Source organism: Diceros bicornis, chromosome 19, assembly GCF_020826845.1.
Source record: "Diceros bicornis minor isolate mBicDic1 chromosome 19, mDicBic1.mat.cur, whole genome shotgun sequence".
NCBI lineage: Eukaryota > Metazoa > Chordata > Mammalia > Perissodactyla > Rhinocerotidae > Diceros > Diceros bicornis.
In genome coordinates this window covers 7,229,959-7,251,738 of record NC_080758.1, presented here as the reverse complement: position 1 = coordinate 7,251,738, position 21,780 = coordinate 7,229,959, and positions in this window count along the sequence as shown.

The following is a 21,780-nucleotide window of genomic DNA, read 5'->3' as shown; positions in this document are numbered from 1 at the left end:
CCGGCTCGGGTCAGAATAGTGAAGGTCTGAACTCAGTCAAAAATTTGATTTTTAAATAAACAGAACAGAAAGTCAAAATCCTGCTAGCAGAAATGGGGATCTGAAATTGGAAATTGCTCAGAAACGTCTTTTGCTTCCTCTCTGTTGTATTAATGACTTTTCCAAACTGTCTCCCAAAGGAATTTCTCTTAGATATGCTAATGTCCCTCCATTTCTCTAAAACCTCATGTCAAACAGTGCTATAGAAAAGGCCCTGGTAGAAGATACACTTGGAAATCACCAGTGATTAGCAGTTTTATTTGAAGTGAAACTAAAATGAAACATTCCTGCAGGTTCAAGTGGCAAAAACCAATAAGGTTTGCTGCCTAGATTCTGATCATAGTGTCTCCCCACTGCCTGGATCATTCCCCTCCCACCCCTCCCTTCCCAAACCTACTCCTGGCTGAGACCTATTCATCCTTTAGGAATCAGATTAAACATCACTTCCTCCAGGAAGCTGTCCCCAGCTCCCCAGGGCAGACTTCTCCCTTATGCCACCCGGAGTCAGCATTTCCCCTTATAGGACGCCTACCAGCTCTAGTGTTGCTAGTTTAATCCTCCTTCTTCCCCCACCAGACTGTCAGCTGCTCGAGGGCAGGGACGGGATGTACATTTGCCCAGTTGCATTTCTAGAGCGCAGAACAAAGCTTGCCCTGCAGGGATGTACAGCAAGTATATGTTGCATGTTGAACAATTGTTTATTGGTGTCTTGTGTTCAAAGTACTATATTATCTACATCACCTAATTCCATTTGAACTCTATAAAGTGGATACAACCTGTTAAGAGACTGAGAAACTGATAGTCAGGGGCTCAATAAATTTGTCAAAATCGTGTTGCTAATAAATGGCAGGGCTGGAATTCAAATCAAGTGTGTGACTCCGAATCCTACGTTTAAAACCACCTCACCCGTGACTCACAATGCAAGTACAGGAGGACACAAACGCACAACCTGTTCTGATCTAGAGAAAACTTTTCTCTGTTTTTAACTGCATTAAAGTCTTAGCCTAGGGTGCTTTCCTTCCCCAGGACAGAATGAGAACTGAAGGGAAGAGAGATTCAGGCCATGGGTGTTTTCTTAAGACTGAACTCTATCTGCCCTCAAGAAAAAGCTATTTGTGGTTAACGATCCGAAATCAGGTTTAATGGGTAATGGAAGCCCCTCCTGATTGGCTATGCAGAACAATTATGAGGGGAAGGAAGGACACAGCGTCTGGGCGAGGTGGGGCCAGTGAGGCATCTCCGGTGCAAATCACAGAAGGCGCTCCCTCTCAGGGCTGTGCAAGTGCAGGTCAGCTCTGGGAGGGACTGCCTCCTTACCTGTGCACCCTGGGCACCTGGGCACTTGCCTCAGGCTCCGCCCAGTCCTGAGAGTGCTGAGTTCTTTGATGTGGAGGGATAAAGGGGATGATGCAAGCAGAGAGGGAGGCTGACAGAAGATGCAGAGGAAGTCAGAACGCCAGGTCCAAGGGTCGAGCCGCCGTCCAGGAAATGCTGGAGAAGCAGATGGAGAGAAGGGGTGGGAGCTGGCCAGCCAGCCATCCCACAGGAGGCGGTTCTCACGACCCCATCGTGTTCATTCTGCTGTTTTTATCGTAGAGAGAAAGTCCTCTGTCGCCGTGCCTCCAGCCGGCATGAGAAAATGAGAGATCCCTGTGTTCCTTGCGTTCAGCCTTTTCTTGCTGTCCACATGTTACCCACCTGGCCCGTGTGGGGCTTGTCTGCTTCTGTGGCATCAGTGCTCGTGGGCCATACTTTGGAAGTGACACATTGCTCAGGGCTGTAATATCAAAGCCACACGATGTGACCCTAATATGGTAATATATCCCCACTGAGATACATCAAGGGGTCTCTATCAAGCACGCCATGTTATGGACTGAATTATGTCTCTCCCTCAATGCATACGTTGAAGCTCTAACCCCCAGTGTGCCTGTTTTTGGAGACACGGCCTTTAAAGAGGTGATTAACGTCAAATGAGGTCATAAAGGTGGGACCCTGATCCAAAAAGACTGGTGTCCTTATAAGCAAAGGAAGAGGCATGCACAAAGAGAAGACCACGTGAGGACACAGGGAGAGGGCGGCCATCTGCCAGCCAAGGACAGAGGCCTCAGAACACAACCCTGATGGCACCTTGATCTTGGACTTCCAGCCTCCAGAACCGTGAGAAAATCACTGTCTGTCGTGTAAGACCCCCAGTCTGTGACATTTTGTTGTGGCAGCTCTAGCAAACAAGTACCCCAGCCTTGCTCAAGAGCGCACTCAGACACGATGTCACAAGGAAATCCACCAGACTCCCTCGGGCGTCTTGGTAACCCACGCCTCTTCACTTCCAGGACATGACCCCAGCCGCCCCTCTCATCCTCAGAAGTCACACTGTCCGGGTGCTCCGCTCCACCCTGCCCTGCAGCCCCCGAGTTGAGGTCCAGGAGCCGGAGACACTGCACACCATTTGTAGGACCCCTGCTCCAGAGCAGTGCTGGGAAAACAGGCCCTAAATGAGATCTCTGAGGAGCGACCTCCCCTCTCTTGACTTACCTGCAGACGCAATATTTCACAAAGCCCTGTCCGTCACTTCTGTGTGCTGCCATCTCTCTCCAGGGCGGGCCTCGGGTCCTCCGTCTCCTCCCATCCCTGCTCTTGTACCCCCTGCCCCATTCCAGGGACTCTTGAGCGGCTGGTTCAGTGCTCACACACAAGCTGTGGCCAATAAGTGGACGAGACCACGCCTGTCTTTTTCACCGTTATGTTCCCATCCCCAGCACAGATTTTGGTATATAGCACAGCTTAATACATATATGGTGAATTAATAAGGGTTTGCTTATTCAACAAAAATCATTGATGCAGAGAGAGACTAAAAACTATTTGTAAGATGGTAGAGTGGTGGTTAGGAGTAGTTGGAATCCCACGCTCTAATACTTCCTGGCTGCGTATATTTGGACAAGTTACTTACACTCTGAGCCTCAGCCTCCTCATCTGAGAAATGGGCATAATAATAGCGCCCACCCATAGGGCTATGTGATGATTAAAGATAATACACTCAAAGTGCTCAGTACAAGTCTGAAACATAGTAAGCACATAAAGGTTACTTATTACTCACTCATTATTTCCTTTTTGAGGGGCAAAGTTTGAGACATTCTTTTCCTCCTTCCTCTCTCCCATCTGTGCCTAATACTGAACTAAGCAAGCCCAAAGGCATGAACATTGGACGTGAGGAGACAGAAGTATTCACTAAGTGTGTATTCAGTTATCCAATAATTGAGGGAATAAAAATGTCAGTTTCGTAAATTGTTGTGTTTCTAGCACAAACATGGGAACTGACACATGGAAAGCTTTCAAATAGTTATTGAATAAATGAAGAAAGAGAAATGGGGAAGAAAAGGGGAAGAGTGAAGAAAGAAGGAGATGGATGAAGTTAAGTTCCCAGAATCTATTTCAGCCACGAAGTTGATCTCTGTTTTTTCTCCCCTTTTGGGGTAATCACACCCTTCTTTTCCTTGGCGAGTCCTACCTCCTCCACTCACAGTCCAAGACATTTGGTGGGGCTGACTCCATCTACAGCTGGGAAGAGGGGCAATTGTGCCGATCAACATAATCCCATCCCACTGGCCATCAGGACTTGTTCAGGCTGTATTCATGAGCTCAGCTGATCCAACTAAAGTGGATCCTTAAAACTTATGGGTGCTCTTTAAAAAGGAAACTCTCTTTCCTCCTGGAGAGGAACCGGAGAAGGTGTAAAGCTGGAGGATGGAGCCTGAAATTGTTTGGAGCTACCACAAGAGGAAGACTTCCTAGAATAAAGCCAATAATAAGCAATTAGAGACACATGGAGTAAGAATCCTGTTGCTAGTATTTAACGACCTGGATCCAGCCATACCTGAAGCCATTACTCTGTGAACTTTCTAGTTTCTTGAGCCAACTTTTTTTTAATTAAACCAATTTGATTTGGGTTTCTATCATCTGCAATTGACATCATCCTGACTAAAAGGCAGTCTTAAATTATCTTTGGCTCAAGGCAGGTTACAAAACAAAGTCAAAACCATGGATGAAATCTTTAATTATGCAAAATAGCTCCTTTTTTTTTTTTGGTGAGGAAGATTGGCCCTGAGCTAATATCTGTTGCCAATCTTCCTCTTTTTGCTTGAGGAAGATTGTCCCTGAGCTAACATCTGTGCCAATCTTTCTCTATCTTGTATGTGGGATGCCGCCACAGCATGGCTTGATGAGTGGTGTGTAGGTCTGCACCTGGGATCCGAACCCATGAACCCTGGGATGCTGAAGCAGAGTGTGCGAACTTAACCACTACACCACCAGGCCAGCCCCCAAAACAGCTACGATTTTTGAATACCTACTAAGTGACAGGCTCCAGGCCAGGCCCTTAATATACACTGGCATTATTCCTTGAAATAGCTCTGGAATGCCCACACCATAAAATCTTCTGGCTATCCAATAAACCCTATGATCCTTCTTTTTTTAAGTAAGATAAATAAAACATCTAAATTCCCAATACCCACACCTTCCCTTGGTCTTTTAAAGTGAATCTTACGTCTTAGTTACCATTTTTTGTGTCAGGGAAGAGAACCTCCACATAAATCAATCTTGATTCCATTTCAAAGCCTGCAAGATTTTCCAGATATTCCAAAGGTCTCCTTCCCTGAGTGAAATACTACATTTATTTAATAAAGCAGGTAGGATTTACTATCTAGGTGCGAGAAAGCACTTTTTACTTTTCACAAGACAGATGACAGCTGCTGGCGGGCTTTTTCCTCCCTCCTTTTTGCTATTTTTTTCCTCCTCTCTCTTTTGCTACGACTACACAACTTTACCTATCACAATTGAATTACCAAACTGAGCCAAAGAAAGATTGTCCCTATGGGGGTGCTGTGTAGGTTGCAGGCTTTATTTTCTTTTAAAGATGACTTTAAAGAATTAGAAATAAATGTTATCAGCTGTGGTTTTAAATGATGCTGACTTATTGTCGTGGGGGAGCCTTAACACTGCACCCCAACACACATACATACACACACGCACCCCCCAACAACAACAAACTTTTAAGCTGAATTTTCTGGGGACAGGAGGTGGGAAATAGCAGGGGAAAACAGTCAGTTATACAAGCATTCCCAGCCTAAATTTGCCAGAGAAAGACAAGGGCTAAGCCAGTAGATTTCCATCCCTTGGCGTAAAACCCGGGAAGGAGTCAGCGCTTTAAGTGGAGTCAGCTCTTTAAATAGAGTCTGCCTGTGGAGGAGAGAGAGCAGCTGGGAGAGGGAGAAAAGGGGTTTGTTTTCATTTGCTGCCAGCAGGACAGAAGGTGAGGGTTTCTCTCTCGACATCTTCACCCATAAGTTAGGCAGCAAGCCAGTTTGCTCTCTGGCTGAAAAACTCCAATTAAAAATGCGTGACTCGGGTCTTCTGGAGAGGAGGGGCAAAGAGTCAATGCTGGGCTGTACAAACACTTGAGGCTGCAGAAGTGAACTGCGGAATCTCAGGACCTCACTTGCCAACTGTGGTCTGGGAAAGAACACCCACTAACTCCAGGCAGAGAGGGCGGCAGATCCAGTCACTTTCCGCAGCCCTCACCCATTCACATGGTTTCATCTTGGGCCCCCAAACTATGATTTCAGATTAGGACACTTCAAGTGTTTGATAAACCATTTTTCAGCCTAAATAACTCTTTCAGTTACTCATATACACACACACATGCACACAAACGTACATACACACAGGCACAAAACACACATGCACACAAAAACACATGAATTCACATGCACGCACGCATGCACGCACACATGCACACACATGCACACAAACGTACATACACACATGCACGCACAACTTCTTAGTGATATCTTCCTCAATGACACTCTTCTTGCCCCCGGTCACGGCTTATCAGAGTATCTGGAGACATTCCCTTCATCTCCTAGTCATACTTTTATTAACTCTGGGCAGCAACTGTATTGGTCTTATTCATCTCTATATCCCCAGCACTCAATGAGTTGGCAAATAATATTATATTTGTTGAATGAAAGGGTAGATGAATAAATAGGAGGCAAAACACTATTTCCACCACTTTCCATCTTAGGACTATCGAACATTGCTCAGAAGCTTCCCTCTCATCCTCCTTTTTATGTCCCCTGTAAGATTCCTTTTCCACAAAGCATTAGTGATCAATGGAGAATTGTCCTGATGATCTTATAGAGGGAAGAGAGATTTGAAATGGATCTTCTCCCCAGTCCCCCTTCCCCACAGCCCCTCTTCAGATGGTTTTCTCTTCCAGCAAGCAACTACACTTGCTTCCCTTCACTCTGTTATACTGAACAATTCCACTCTGCACCCAAACTTGCATTTTAGCTTCCATCGAAACAAAATAACCTGCAGCAGCAAGGACCCAATAGCAGTTTATGAACCACTGACTACTCTGTGAGTGTAATCCCTCATGCCAATGGCTTATCGAAATATTTCTTCCAAACATGCAGAACTCTGTCCGAGGGAGGTTCTGCTAAATGAAATTTTATCAACTGGTGACCTTTAAGTTTTAATGTTCAAACTCAGCACCTCCAAAGTGTAAGGATGACTTTGATTATCTTCGTTGGCCTGGACTCTCAGAACTGGTTAACGCTGAGGGCCGACTTTATCATGCCAGGTACCACTACCCTTGACTTCATCAGAATTCTCTTTTGAATGGTTTACCTAGGATGTAGACAGTTTCCTAAAATCTCTGCTTTTCTTTATTAGTTCATTTTCTTTATGAATAAATTATTTTTTCTTTATTAATGTCCCCCGCTAATCCCCACCTAGTGGGATTCTCTCATGTTATCCCACCCTTTGAGTGAGGGCTGGGTCTATGACTTGCTTTTAATGAACAAAGTAGGGCAAAAATGATGAGAAGACAATTCTGAGATCAGATTGCAAAATAAGTGACTTTTATCTTGCTAGACAGTCTCTCTACTGCCATCTCAGCTTTCACACTTTGATGAAGCAAGCCACCACGTTGGCAAAGCCCACATGGCAGAGAACTCAAGGCAGCCTTGAGCTGACCACCAGGAAAGACCTGAGGCTTTCAGTCCACCAGCCGTCAAGGAAATGAATTCTTCCAACAACCATGTGAGTGAGTTTAGAAGTGGCTTCTTCCCCAGTGGAGCCTTCAGTTGAGACCACAGACTCTGCTGAGAACTTGACTGCAGCCTTATGAGAGACTTGGAGGCAGAGATGCCCAGCTAAGCCATACTCAGATTCCTGAACTTCAGAAACTGTTGGACAAAAAAATGTGTGTTGTTTTAAGCCACTAAGTTTTGGGATAATTTGTTATGTGGCAATAGGTGACTAACACACCTTGAAATTAAGATCTTTCTGAAGTGTTCATCATCCTCATGTCTGGCTCAAAAGTAGCCTAATATGAGATGCTTGACCTCTACTCTGTTGATGGCTCTATGAATCAGCATTAGAAGTCCAAAAGACATCCCTCTTCCTTCTCATCTCACTGAGCGATTCTGAACCACAGACACGTGAAAGTTGAATCCCACAAAATGAATCACTGGTAACTGCTCACTAGGCCTATACTATCTTACTGAGGTTCTAAGAAACCCCAAACAACCAAGACCAATCATCTCTGAATTATCTTTCTGTGAAGACCCTATGTACACACTTATTTTTCTGGATTTTATCTCAGCTGCTAGTCTTTCCTAGCTAAGGTGTTACAGCCATTACAATGCCCACTGCCTCTTCTGCCAGATTAATTCCCCACAGGTGGGGGTTTCATTCTCCAACTGGTCTGCCTGCCTGGATCCTTCCTCCACTTACTACAAATAAATGGAAGCCTTCATCCCCAAGAAGTCTACATGACTGAGGTTTTGAGGAGCCATGTCTTGTGGGAAAATCCCACTGGGTTATTCACTTATCAATCACTATATTGATCAGCTCTAAAGCAGTCATACAAAGCTAGCCCCTAGATGTTTCAGTTTCTAATTGTGGGAGAGGAGTTCTGCCTGAGCTCTTCAAATTCCAGTGTGAAGGATACAGAAATGCACCACCCAGACCCCTCCTTTGGGAAAGTATTTGATGCTCAGCTGAAGAGAACGCATCGGCATCAGACTCTAGCTGCCAACTCCGCCAGGGTCTGCCTGAACTGCAGAGAACAGCCTCACCCAAGGCCACGCCCTTCCCTTAGCGGAGCAAGGTTGTGTGTGTTTGCAGAAGGCCTGGCCATCTGGCTCAAAGCAGGACACATGCTGGGTAACATCAGCTCCAGAGCTCCCCACTGGGGTGACCAAAGCTTTGTTGGCCAGCATCTCAGTTTGCCTTTTCCTTCTGCCCATGCCTGCTTCCTCGCCTTTCCTTTCCATATGTTGATCTCTCATAAATATTTTATACCCCAGATTCTGACTCAGCATCCACTTCCTGAGAACCTAACCTGTGATATGACTGTTAGAGAGGTCCTACTTAAAATCTTATTCCTTAGGATTGTATGTAAAAATGCCTAGCACGGTGTTTACTGCCATTTCTGTTTACATGTATGTGGTTCTATCTTCAACTTTCTGGCTTTGTCCCCTCCTCAAGGTGGCGATTTCCATGAGAGCAGGGACTATCTCCTCTAATTTCTTTTACTCAAAATGCATCAAATCAACAACATCAGTGTCAGGTAATGGATTTTATTAGTAAAGTGGAACTCTGGACTGGTGGGTAAGAATCTGAAGTTTGACAAGACCACATCAAAGTTGATAAGTACTGTTCTAACCATTGGTGCCTACCCACAACCGCTAGTCCATGCCTGAGCATATGGGCAGGGTGAAGACCTAGGCCTAAAGACTGAGTGAGATTACCTTAGATGTAGGATGAGAAAGCTTGAGGAAGAGAATGGAGCCTCTGGATTCTAACTCTACTGATTAGAAAATGGGAATCTTTTATTGTGGAAAAAAGGCATGATATTCAAAGAAAGATGATGACAGCACTGCCCAGCTGTCGAAGGAGCAGTCCTGGAGCAGTGTCCCATTCAACCACAACTCTCCTGCCCACCCCCCATCACTAGACTGGGCATCCCTAATATCAAGACAGGCCTGCCGTGTTCATCTGTCCTCAACAGGTCCTTTAAACGTCTGGAACATAAATAAGTGAATAAATTAAAGAACTCTGAGAAGATGAGATTCAAAGCTAGAGAACTGGTCAAATAAGCCAGCGGCACGAGATGTGATGGTGTGGCCTCTGAGCCAAGTCGTGTGAACGATGATTCAGGCATTTATCACTTAGACACAGCATGGAGACAGAAACGTGCGAGGAGCCTCAGGTCAGCCTTCAAAGAGGGACTATAATGAACTGGCGGTACTTCATCATTCTGATAATCACAGAAATTACAGGAGGAAATGAGAGTCTTGGCAGGTCATCCAGTCATCACCTGCCTGCTCTGAACAGGTCTCCAGTGTATGTTTTGTAGGGTTTCACGGCACTGTGTAGTTGCAATGATTTGCATGCCTAGAGAAAATTGGGGGTCAATTCACACTTTCTTCTTTGCTTCTGCCTTTTACAAAGGTCATAGTCCAAATTCTGCTCTTCTCATCTGCAAACTATTTCTTGCAAGCAGAAGTGAAGTGTTACTATGAAGTAAGACGTCATATGTTTTTCTTTAAGAAATATTTCATTGGAATAGTCCAGGGCATGCAATAGTAACAAAAAAAAAAAGGATATAAATCTCAAAAGATAACACATAAAGTATTTCTTGCTCACAATACAAGTCGGCAGGGGATTGTGTGTATCATGACACAGATCCCAGACTGGTGAAGATGTTTCAGCGTGTTCTGCCATGGGCATCAGAGGAAAGAGCTGGGAACAAAGTAAATTGCACATGGGCTTTGAAAGTGTCCTCATGGAAGTGACACACATCACTTGTGCTCTCATTTTATTGGCATGTCACTTAGTCATATACTTATCAGATGGCCTACCCACGTGCCTGGAAGAGACAAGAACCAGAAACATTTTGTGGGCAGCAAGAATGATTGCCACAGCAAGAAATCTACCTCAAATGCCAAACGGTCAACCTCATTCTCAAAGACAACTGATGATAAGAACATGACCCTGTGAAAGTGGGCAAATGGCTTTACCATACTGTTAATCGATGGATATTCACTGAGTGATTACTATGTCAAGACTTGCAGTGACAAGAAAAACAAAGCCACTCAATGATGGTGGTTATATTTAAAAGGGGGAGATAGGTAAAAGAAAAAACAAGTCAGTAGAGAAATAAACCTTATAATGAAAGTGTTACGAAGCATATATACAAGGTGGGTGTGGAGGTGTCTGTGTGATGGGCCAGTGCATTATTGGTGCCCAAGCAAGGTGAGGAGGCATCTATGTGGATGGGTGGCCTGCTCTGAGATGTTGAAGCTCACGTGGGTGAGGAGAGCGTTCACATGGGGGAAGCAATCCTATGCCAGGTGTGGAGTCCAGGTGGGGTGAAGAGGGCTTCTACATTGGTGTGGGCAGCCCAGCATGCAATGTTGAATCCTGAGTGAGGTAAGGAGGGCATCCATGCAGGGGAAGGGGCAGAGGGAGAAACCAGAGATTGATTAGATACAGTAAGACTGACCAGTAAGAAAATTAAGAACCATGGGAATGTGGTTTTTCACTTGCAGAGAAGTGAGGTACAAATACAGAAAGGAAGAAAATGAAAATGAAACCCATGCTGTTGGACTGGAATTAGAGGTTATCGGGATAAATTCATAGTTTTTGATAGATGATAGATAGATAGATGGATAGATAGATAGATAGATAGATAGATAGATTTGTGCGTGTGTGTTATACATACTTATATTCTCTAGTTTGTCCACTGAGAATGCTGAGAAGCAGAAATACTGGCAATGAGCACACCTGGCTCCCAGATCTTGGTTTCTAAGTACCAATATCCACTAAAAGGAACCAGAGCCTTGGAGAAAGGGCTGTTCCCTGTGCTGGGGAAGAAAAAGTACAAGATGAGCCTGGAACATATTTTTGCACAAGAAAGTGCTCAAAGAATGATAGAAACATGTTTTTTAAGAAATGAAACCAAACTGAAGGGGCTCCCTCTAATCAAATTGAGGACAATTTGAGCATTTAAGTAAATAATTATAGAAATGGATTATAACCCAATGAATAAAGTAGGAAATCAGGAGTCCATACAGGTACAAACAAACAGACCAACAGACAAACAGTTGGGTGATAAACGGGATATTTACAGGGTCTCGAAGCTCCTCCCCATAAGATACCTCTTAGTTCCAAAGGGGAAAAGAACAGCAACAGTGGACAAGCCTGGGAGACACCGCCATAATCTGACAATCAGGGAGACATGACCAGTGATGAGACAAAGTTAAACCATGTGCCACCTGCTAGGATACAAGGCAACACTACTTCTGTGATAACCCTGGTGAAGATGCGTAACCTGAATCCAATCACGAGGAGACATTGGACAAACCCAAAGTGAGGGACACGTACAAAATAAAACACTGGCCTGTGGTCCTCAAAAATGCACAGCTCACATGAGTCAGCCACAGACAGAGGAAAATTCCTGGACAAAGGGGTTTGAAGAGACATGACAACAGAATGCAATATATGATTTTGACCTGGAACCTTCTGCTACAAAGGACATTATTGGGACGATTGGTCCTAATTGAACAGAATTAATGGTAGTAATGCATCAGTGTTAATTTCCTGATTTTTATGGTTGTATAGTAGCTATGTAGAAGAATTTCCTTGTTTGTAAGAAATACATACTAAGTATTTGGGGGTGAGGGGACACATTTGCCATTAAATGATTCAGGAAAAAGAATTCAGTACTACATATGCAACTTTTATACGTTTTTATTTCTTCAAAATAACAAAAAAAAAGCAGTTATGCTAAAAAGAATGAAAAGATATTAATGATATATTAAGAGCACAAGAAAGTTACAGAGCTGAGTGGTATGACTCCAATTTTGTTTTTAGTAAAAGAATGCACACACACACAGTCACACACATGTCTGCTGCGTTAAGTTAATGGTGATGGTTTCTGGGTGGTAAGATTAGCTGTAGAATTTGTGTTGTATATGTATGTTGAGAAGCAATATGCTTCTCTGAATCATCTAAAATTCATGGCCATGAACACGTATTTCTTTTGTGATGAGAAAGTCTTGCAAAAAGAATTGATGGGCTTGGTTCTTCTCAATGCTTTTTGAGTTCTCTCAGCTTCTTGATTCTTCAGACAGAGCGTTACAGAGCTCACGGCTTCACACAGGCAGCAAGATCAGGAGAGAATAACCTACAGGAGAGAGTACGACCCAAATCCAGAGGCACACCCCGAGGTTTGTCTAATTTTGCTTGTTGCACAAAAGGCATCTCCAGAAGCTCCCCAGGAGAAGCCCCTGTGACACTTAACCCCACAATGAGCAGGCTGCGTATATTGCCAGCATTAATCACTGGAAGCCCTGAGCAACTCTCTTGGCTATCCTCAGAACAGTGTAAGGCTTGTGCATATGCAACAAGAATTTCCAGTGGTAGGAGCCAAGAGGTTGGGTGCTCTCTCAGGGCCTCCATTCAGTCTGTTCTCCAGGGCGGAGGGCTGGGCACTGTTAACAAGCCTCCCCTCTTGTCCTGTCGCTCACACCCAGAGTGGGCTGGGGAGAAAGACATCTGGCTGCTCCCCGAAGCTGCAGTACTAAGCAGGCACTCCGGTACCCACACATCAGGAACTCCAACAGCACCAAGAGGCTTTTGTTGACAGCACCATGGCAAATTTTTAGTGATTGCTATCTGGAACTGGGGGCAGATATTTTTATGAACTTTAAATAAAAAGATAGGTTAAAGTCAAATTATCATTTGGGGTTGAATGATAGCATTATTTGAAAAGTCACTCCAGAGCATCTCTAATAGCTAGTTGATCACTGGGGTCACCTGGAGAAACTATACAACAGAGGACAGATTTGTGGCTCCAACCCCCATCCTATGGATCCAATAAGTCAGAGATGCTAGCAGAGTCAGCAGGGAGAGTGAGGATGATCTTTCCATTTTTACCCCACACATGGCAGCGTTTGCAATTTTTTTTTTTTTTGGTGAGGAAGATTGGCCCTGAGCTAACACCTGTGCCAATCTTCTTCTATTTTGTATGTGGGATGCTGCCACAGCATGGCTTGATGAGCAGTGTGTAGGTCCATGCCCGGGATCCCAACACGTGAACCCCAGGCTACCAAAGCGGAGTGCGCGAACTTGACAGCTATGCCACCAGGACGGCCCATCGTTTGCAATTTTTTTAAGCAAATATGCATTAATTTGGTAATTCAGAAAACAAGGAGGAAAAAAGAAACCACCATGAAAATGATTCAAACAGATGTGACTTTTTAGGTGGGGAATTTAAAGAGCTACCTTACACTTGGAGACTCATCCATTTGGCTCAAACTTAGTGGCTGCATTAAAAAGACAATGGGCAGTGACAGGTCAGTCATTCCTAATTGTAATATCAGGAATAAGCTCCTTCACATTAGCATGGCACATTAGGGTTTATAAAGCCCCAGCAGTATTTTTATTTAAATAATATACTCTAAAAGTTGTTAGTATAGAAACAACTAGCATCAGAAACTCCTGTGGTGCTGGTCGAAAATGCAGATTCCCTGGGTACCACCCCAGGCTTAATGAATCAGAAGCTCTAGGGATAGGGGAAGACATGGCAACATTTTTATAAGTATCCCAGGGGGTTCTTACACACAGCCAAGTTCAAAAACAACTAAAGAGCATCCCAACCCTCTTAGGCAGGCAAGGCAGACAGGACAGTTCACTTGCCCAGGGTCACCGAGGAGTTAACTGGGGGATCCTTCACGCCACTTTCCAAGAGCCTGCAAAGCCATAGGACAGAGCGATTCCTCGTGAACATGCTGGAAGCAGGTTCTGGAAAACCTCTCCAGCCCTCTCAGTTTTGTTGTGTGTTGGTTTGATATGATTTCAAATCCACTTGTTTATGACTTAAGTGAAGTTGTTTTAATCCACTTGTTTATGATGAAGACAAAAAACAATTGTTTTGATATAAGAATGAAGTGAGTTGGGTCAGGTTGTCATCATCTCATCCGTTGTCACCGATAAACACTCAGTGCTCAGCCGATGACAAACACTGCTGGGGGCAGAGCGGTGAGAAGATGTGGAGCAGCTGCAGTGAGGGGACATCCGACTATAAAGACCAAAAGATTGTGAGGACTATTCGAGAGTTTTGGTCTGGGAAGGCACTCTTGGCTGACGCAGATAAACTCTCTAAAGACATTGGGCATTAGCTCCTACAGTAGAAAGGACAACTCCCTTACCTCAGTGGTGACAAACCTCGCTGTGGCCCGTGAAGGAGATCAGCCTGGCTGCCAACACCAGTGCCGTCATTCCCTAGCAACAGGGGACTTTCACTTTTGTTTTCTGCTGGCAGCTGGACATCAGGTCTTGGTTGGTCAAGCCGTCTCTCCAGAGTGCCTCCTCGTACAAAAAGGAACACCTTGAACTAAATTCGGACTTTATTCCTTTCAGCTCCCCTTGCCTGGAACAATAGTATGATTAATCTACCATTGGTTTGGAGTATGTTATTTCTTTATTGGCTTATTAAGAGACATTATCCTGTGTGCTATTGGTTTCTGAAACTATTATAAACCCACAGCGAACCTGTGTTCAATAAAATATTGGCAAACACAGTCTCAGTTTCTGAGCATAACTTTTGCCCCGTTAAACAAAACAAGTTTCGTCCAAGTTACAGAAGACCAAACACCTGCTGAGGGAGATGATAAGGAAGCTAATTCTCTCTAATCCAGCATGAGCCAGATTCTTCTAGAAGTCACGTCCCCTTGGGTTATGAGGGAAGTCCTTCCAGTTGCACGAGGGGGACTGTTTTCTGAAAGGTGGGTTGTCCCAGGTGACTTAGCCCCTCATCATTTCAATTCTGTGAGCTCAGACTCCAGTGGTAAGAAAAGAGGGAAGTGCACACAGGAGGAAGCATGGCAGCGAGTCCCAAGGCTCAGAAATGGGTCAGGAAGTCAGGGAAATGGGTGCATAGTTATGTGAAACGTGGCCGGGACCGCCTGCGCTCGCCATGCCAGCTCCGCGGGTTGGTCACAAGCAAGTGCAGTGGAGGATATTTTGACAAGTGAACACGCTGCTTCTCTCCTTCTCCCCTCCTTCCCTCCCCCATCTTTCAAGCAAGTGCCCCATTTTCTACTCATCTCCTCAAAGGAAAATGTGGCAGAAAACAAACAACCCGTAAGACTCTCAGCCACCTCAGCTATCCTCTGCTTGAACCCATGACCAAGTAGGCCCCTCCCCACCCACAATGCATGAGACCCCCGCACTGTGGTCCAAATCCATGGTAGACGGGGCTGGGAGCAAGAAAAACCGAGGAGAAATTTTCTACCAGCCAGTCCACATGTGGGTGTGGAGGTGGGGGTCAGAGGCAGAAATAAAGTGAAGTTACGGAATATTTTTGAAGAATTGTTTTCCTTGCAAATCTAAATTTATAGGTTCATATTTAAGCCACTAAACTTCCCAGGAAGCTGAGTTTAGTGGCTCAGAAGATGGAGGGTGACTGTCCTGGAGAAAGAGTTCCCTTGACCTTCCATCTCTAGGTGCCAGTGGGGACTCTCTGTGGAGCAGATCAGACCAGAGACCTGAACTTCAACTGACTTCGGGAAGCTTTGACGGGTAGCAAATCATCTAACAGACCCAGGGGTATGGAGACCCGATGCCCCAACTTCCCATAATCAAAGACATTCTGTAGAAATAAGACATGATGGACAGAATTTAGGAAAGCAAGCCTCTCCCTTCTCTCCAGGGTACGGTTAACCTTTGAGGCATTTTTATGCAGATTAGGAAAAGGAATTCGTTACTAAAGATACTTCCATCTGTCAGAAAATTGTCATAATATGCTTGTTTGCTAGAATATAACATTCTACTTACTGCCCTCTGCTAGAGAATTGTAGAAATGAATATACAAGTAATTCTATGATATCTATGATAGAAGTAGAACACCCCAGGGATAATGCAGTGTACAACTCCCACAACTGTACATGACAGCCCTGCATCGTTCTTCATCATTTTAACAAGGTTTGACCCTGAAAGAACGTTCTGGTAAAAGCAACGAGGGGGTCACTTATAGCAGGTTGCTGTTTCAAAACTCCCAGATTGTTGGGCTCAATAAACACTAACACCACACTCTGCCTTCCCAATTGCAGGATTTCCACCCATAAAGTAAAGAAGCATTTGCAAAGAGGTTGGGAACTTCTAGGAATGATGAAGGAGCAGATTCAAAGTATACAGAATGAGGGGCACACAGTAGATGCCCAATAAGTGTGTGATTGTCTATTCAGTAAAAAATGGACATGCCCAAACCCCAAAAAGAAGTTTCTTGCCTTATTTCCTTCCTAACAGACTCAGCCTCTAACTCTCAGAAAATCATGGATGACTTTGTGATTCTGGCCAACTTCAACTCATGGCATTGTGCCAATTTCTAGTAGTAAAGGAGAACATGATATTTTTTCTTTAATTTTTAACAACCAATTCAGTCAAAGAAAAGGAAATCTTGCAAAATTGGAATTTTTAATGGCTCTTATGGACTCCAGAGTTCCCTTTATGGATAGTTATAAAATATTGTCTTATCTTCCAAGAGGGAAAAAGGGCAAAGTCCTATCTCCCTGGAGACCAGCCCAGGCGCTTGTGAAGTTGCTCCTAAATCTCGAAGCCTCCCGAGGCCTCTCATGTTCTGAGCATCTCTCCTCGGGCAGATAGAGCTCGATGTGGCTTCCTTCCAAGTTCGGAAACAGTTTCCTTGAATTACTGAAATGCGGGGCGTTCCTCTCCCTGGAGAGAAGTTACCAGGCTCCTCTCAGCAGCAGTTTTCCTTCCAATCAGCCTAGCCGAGAAACAGAAGGGCAGAATCCAGCACACTTTCTGACGCTGCCCGTGGTTCAGAAAGTCACCCTAATGAAGACGAGTTGAAATCTTTGCTCGGGAAATAGCAGCCTTTCACCTGCAGAGAACTGACCTCAACACTCACAGAGAAAGAAGGAAAAAAACAACACTCGAACAGAAACCAGAATCCATTTTACTCCTTTCATGTCAGATACCAATAAAGTTTTAGCATTCATTTTTTCCTAGGTGTTGTTGAATTTGTTTTTATCCTTGTACCTTACTTCTTTGATTGAATGCTTCTTATGCTAGTAGTTGCTCCATTTTTTACATAGGGGGAGAAAAATCATGACACTTTTTCACGGTAGTGTTAAAAATGCTAACACTCAAAGTAAAAGCCAAGCTATTTTAAAAGAAACACTCGTGACTGTTTCTAAATAGCTGAGGAACTTAGAAGACAAGAGCCCCCCACAACTTACAGAGGGAGCTGGATCCATTTGTGTAAACACTGAGAATGATCGAAGCCCTTAACCCCATCCCAAGAGCTGAGTCAGGTAGATTGGGCATTGTGTTTGGTTAAACAGGATAATTGTCCAGTCAAAGCAGTGGGCTGCAGAGTATAAAATAGAGAAGAGACTGACCTGAGTATCCAGTGTAGATGCGTTCCTTAAATTCCTTTGGCAACGGTAATGTCCTTCTTTCCTGTGTGGACACCCTAACTAGGAGGATACAGCCTTGATGTTGGATGTCATTTCCACACCCACCAGAACTTGTTTCCAACTTAATGACCCTTAGCCTCATTGAGTGCAAAGGTCACCATACCCCCACCCTGAAATGGGACCCAGGCCTCCTCTTGCTTTTTCATTTTCCTTCTCCCTGGAACACTACGCAAGAAAACCACTGGATGGACAGGTCATTTTAGGCCATATTTTCCTCTTGTCCTGAAGAAAAAAAAGTAATGTGAAAATAGCCACTCAACCTGCATTAATTTCCCTGCATTTTCTTCCTCTTATTGATTGTACCTTGACATCAAAGCTGAAACATGCCAACAAAACAAAACAAAACAAAAAAACAGCAGAAAGAGAGAGGGAAAGTCCGTTTCTCTACCCCTAAACTGAGCACAGAGCAGTTATTTGCCAGAGTCCCTCATCTTCTCTGGAAAACTACCAGACCGACGCCCTCTAGGGTCTCTCCAATAATTCCAGTTCCTGGAAAGTCAGAGGGACAAAATTTATGTTCTCCGGGTAACCCTATAAGAAATAAAGACTTCCTTAGCTCAGTACCTAAGACTATGTATTTTCTCATTGTATATATCACCAGTTGGACCTAAAAATTGTTAAGAAAGGCTTCTGCCCTTGGATGAAATTTAAACGTACTGACTGGCCTACCAGAAATTGCTAGTGTCATCGATCCTTCTGAATATATTCTCTCTCTCTCTCTCTCTCTCTCTCTCACACACACACACACACACACACACACTTTACTCAGTTGAGCAATGTCTTCTGAAGGCAATGCCAAGTGTACTTAGACAGAGGCATTGGCATCCCTGGAGAAGAATCACTTCAATTACAAAGAAAAGCAAGATGTCACTGCATCTTTTTCAGAGCAAATGCTGACAAAATGAGGAATGCCAGTAAGGGTTTTCTTTCCCCACAAGAGAGCCACTTTCTGTGGGTGACTTACCTTCGGTTTCACGCCAGAGTCTCCCACATCTGTCTCTAGGTAAAGTCTTCCTGGAGCCCTTCCTCTGCAAGGTTCCCTCGAGCCTTTTCCCATCACAGAACAAGAGTCTCTGTGGTTATCTGCGTCAAATCCTTGGGCTAACTGCCTTTGGCTCGCGGAGTTTAAAATGAGAAGGATGATAGGAGCCCTTGTACTCCTGGGTCACTGTGAGGAAAATGCCCTGCACCTGGATGGACTGAGGTTGTAAGAATCACCTAGGGATTTTGTTACACCGCAGCTGCCTGGAGCCCAGCACAGGTGACTCTGAAGCAGGTGGTCTTCGGGTTTTACTTAGATACAGAGCTTCGTATGCTTTACTGTGCCTAAGATCTATGGTGGGGGAGAAGAAAGATCTTGTTAAAATGCAGATTCTGACTCAGTAGGTCTGGAGTGAGTATTAACCCCACCTGGGGTTTCTAACAAGCCCCCATAATGTGAACACTACTGGCCCACAGACCATACTTTGAGAAACAAGGCTTTAAGAAACAGTGATGGGGACCTGCCCTGTGGCGCAGAGGTTAAGTGCGCACACTCCGCTCGGCGGCCCAGAGTTTGCAGGTTCGGATCCCGGGCGCACACCGACACACTGAGGCACTGCTTGTCAAGCCATGCTGTGGCGGCATCCCATATAAAGTAGAGGAAGATGGGCACGGATGTTAGCCCAGGGCCAATCTTCCTCAGCAAAAAAGAGGAGGATTGGCATCGGTTGTTAGCTCAGGGATGATCTTCCTCACAAAAAAAAAAAAGAAACAGTGATGGAAGATCTTGCTGTTCAATGTGTGGTACCCATGCCAGCACCCTCACATCATCGGGGAACTTGTTGGAAATGCAGAATCTCAGGTCCCACCCCAGACCTACTGCATTGGAATCTACATTTTGTCAAGATTCCCAGATGAGTCTTATGCATGCACGTTAGTTTGAGAAGATGACATAGGAGAACTTCAGGATCAAATTCACAAAGAAGTGTTTTCTTTGTTTTCTGTAGAAAGTTAGAGAGGGATAACAAAAAAGCACATCTTTTGATCCTAAGACATTTGAAACCCATACTAAAGGTAGGCTTGTATTAGAGGAGACAGAGTAACCTATTTAGAAACCAACTTCTTAAATCCTACCCCCTTCCCTACCAAAGGAAACCACTTACAACAAGAATTCAACTTTAGCGCCACAACTCTGAATGTGAACCACTACCGTATGCCGTCACCTTTCTCTGTTTTCATTTCTTCTCTATGGTCATTACATTCACCAATTTGGGGACCCATGGATTACCATCGTTCTGAGAACAGGTGGTTTACGGTACAGGTGGATTGATAAAGCCGAGCACCTCAGTCAGAAGGTGAGGTGGAACCATTCTCTTAGACCTCTGTTACTCCTTGCAAAGATTCCAGCTGTGTTTGATGTTCAGCGAGCTCTGAAAAGGGCAGATGTCACCACTTCTATCAACTTGGTACCTAGCAAAGCATATGACACATTGTAAGGATAATTTAATCAATGCTGGTTGAAGATGTTTATTTCAATGTTTAAAGCAGTAACTTGCTAAAAAGTAGAGGCCAAAAGAAGATGTGCAGCTATTCACGTTTCCAGAAACCAAAAAGAAAGGGGAAAACTGCCTTAAGTCAAAAAGAAACAAAACAAAATTTTAATTAGATAATCAGAATCTGGGATCATGGGGAGCCCCCCAAAAGCAGCTGGAATCAGTGAGATCCTACGTACAAGCTCTTTACTTCCTTCAATTTTGCTTTCTTGGGACTCTGTCGGGGGAAAATGCTTGCTACAGACAATTGCATGCATTTGTTGATCAATAGATCAAGGAACGGTCAAAGGAGATAGGGAACATCTAGGAAGGGGTGGTGCTGGCACTGACGAATGTGGACAGGGCCAATGCAAATATTGTGTTCAGTTAGCATTTTGTGGACTGAGCAATTTCTGAAAACTATTTTCAAGTCATAGAATATACAGGGAGCATGTGGCTCCATTTCTGGGAATATTTCTGACACCCCTGCCTCCTGCTCTTCAACCCGTCCCGCTCAAACTCAATTTTCTTCCCTTTGTCATGCCAATCTTAATATCCTCCTTCCGCCTTACTTGCTTCTTTGCCTGCATTAGGATTTTATGTTTTAGTAACAATGGTAATCTCTTAGTTGAGCTTCCTTACTGTGTACCAGGCACTTCACATGTCTCCTTTAATCCTCAAAAGCAACTATTTCTTGTTTACACATGAAATAACTGAAGCTCACAGAGGTGAAGAAACCTGCCCAAGGTCACAGAGCTGGAAGTGAAGGTTGTAGAATTCCATCCTATGTCCCATCAAAATCCACGCTCCTCTGGCTAAATCATTCTGTCCCTTGTTCTCTCCCTTCAATCTTATCTTTCCAGCCACCATGTTCTGGGTAGCTCTTACTCCCTAGAACCAGTTTGGAATAAGTACCCAAGGCTTTCATTTTGACCTCATTAACCAGATAGATAGCTCATCTCTCCACTGGGGTCCTCCCCTGTTGCAGGTACCCTCGCACACTCCATAGCCACAGCTTCACTGTTTTTTCATGTAGATTTTCTCTTGAAGGTTTTAAACGGATTTTGCATTCCTATATATATATATACTAGACCTTAGAAATTAAAGTCAAGTCCTTTGCCAATGTTTTCTTAGTTTAGAAAAATCAAGAAAAATAAGTTCAAGTCCCAAAGGATGGCCATAAGCATGTTTATAAATGACATTTCTACCTTGGTCTATTGTTAAGCACCAAACTTTCTCTGTCCCATCATAGATGTCTATTGGTAATTCCAATACTCTTGAGCCATTTTGCCAAAACAATGACTAACAGCATATTTATTCAAGTATGATTCACTCTGTTCAACGTATAGACACAAACTCTGAATACAGAGAACTACGGAGAAGCGTACGTTACGAGCAGGTACATTTGCAGAGGATGCCACTCATATTTAGATGAAAGTCTCCTGTGCAATATTGTTTTTCACATTACACAATTACAAAGGAGGAAAGATTTTTGACTGAAAGCCAGCTGGGGGATAACTTGCCAAGCAAAACATTGAGGATCCAGTGCCAACATCTCTAGATAATTCTTCTCGGGGAAGAAGGGGAGACTTCCTGTGATGAATGAATATTTTGACTTGGTGATTAATCACAATTATACTGGAAGACCTGCCTGC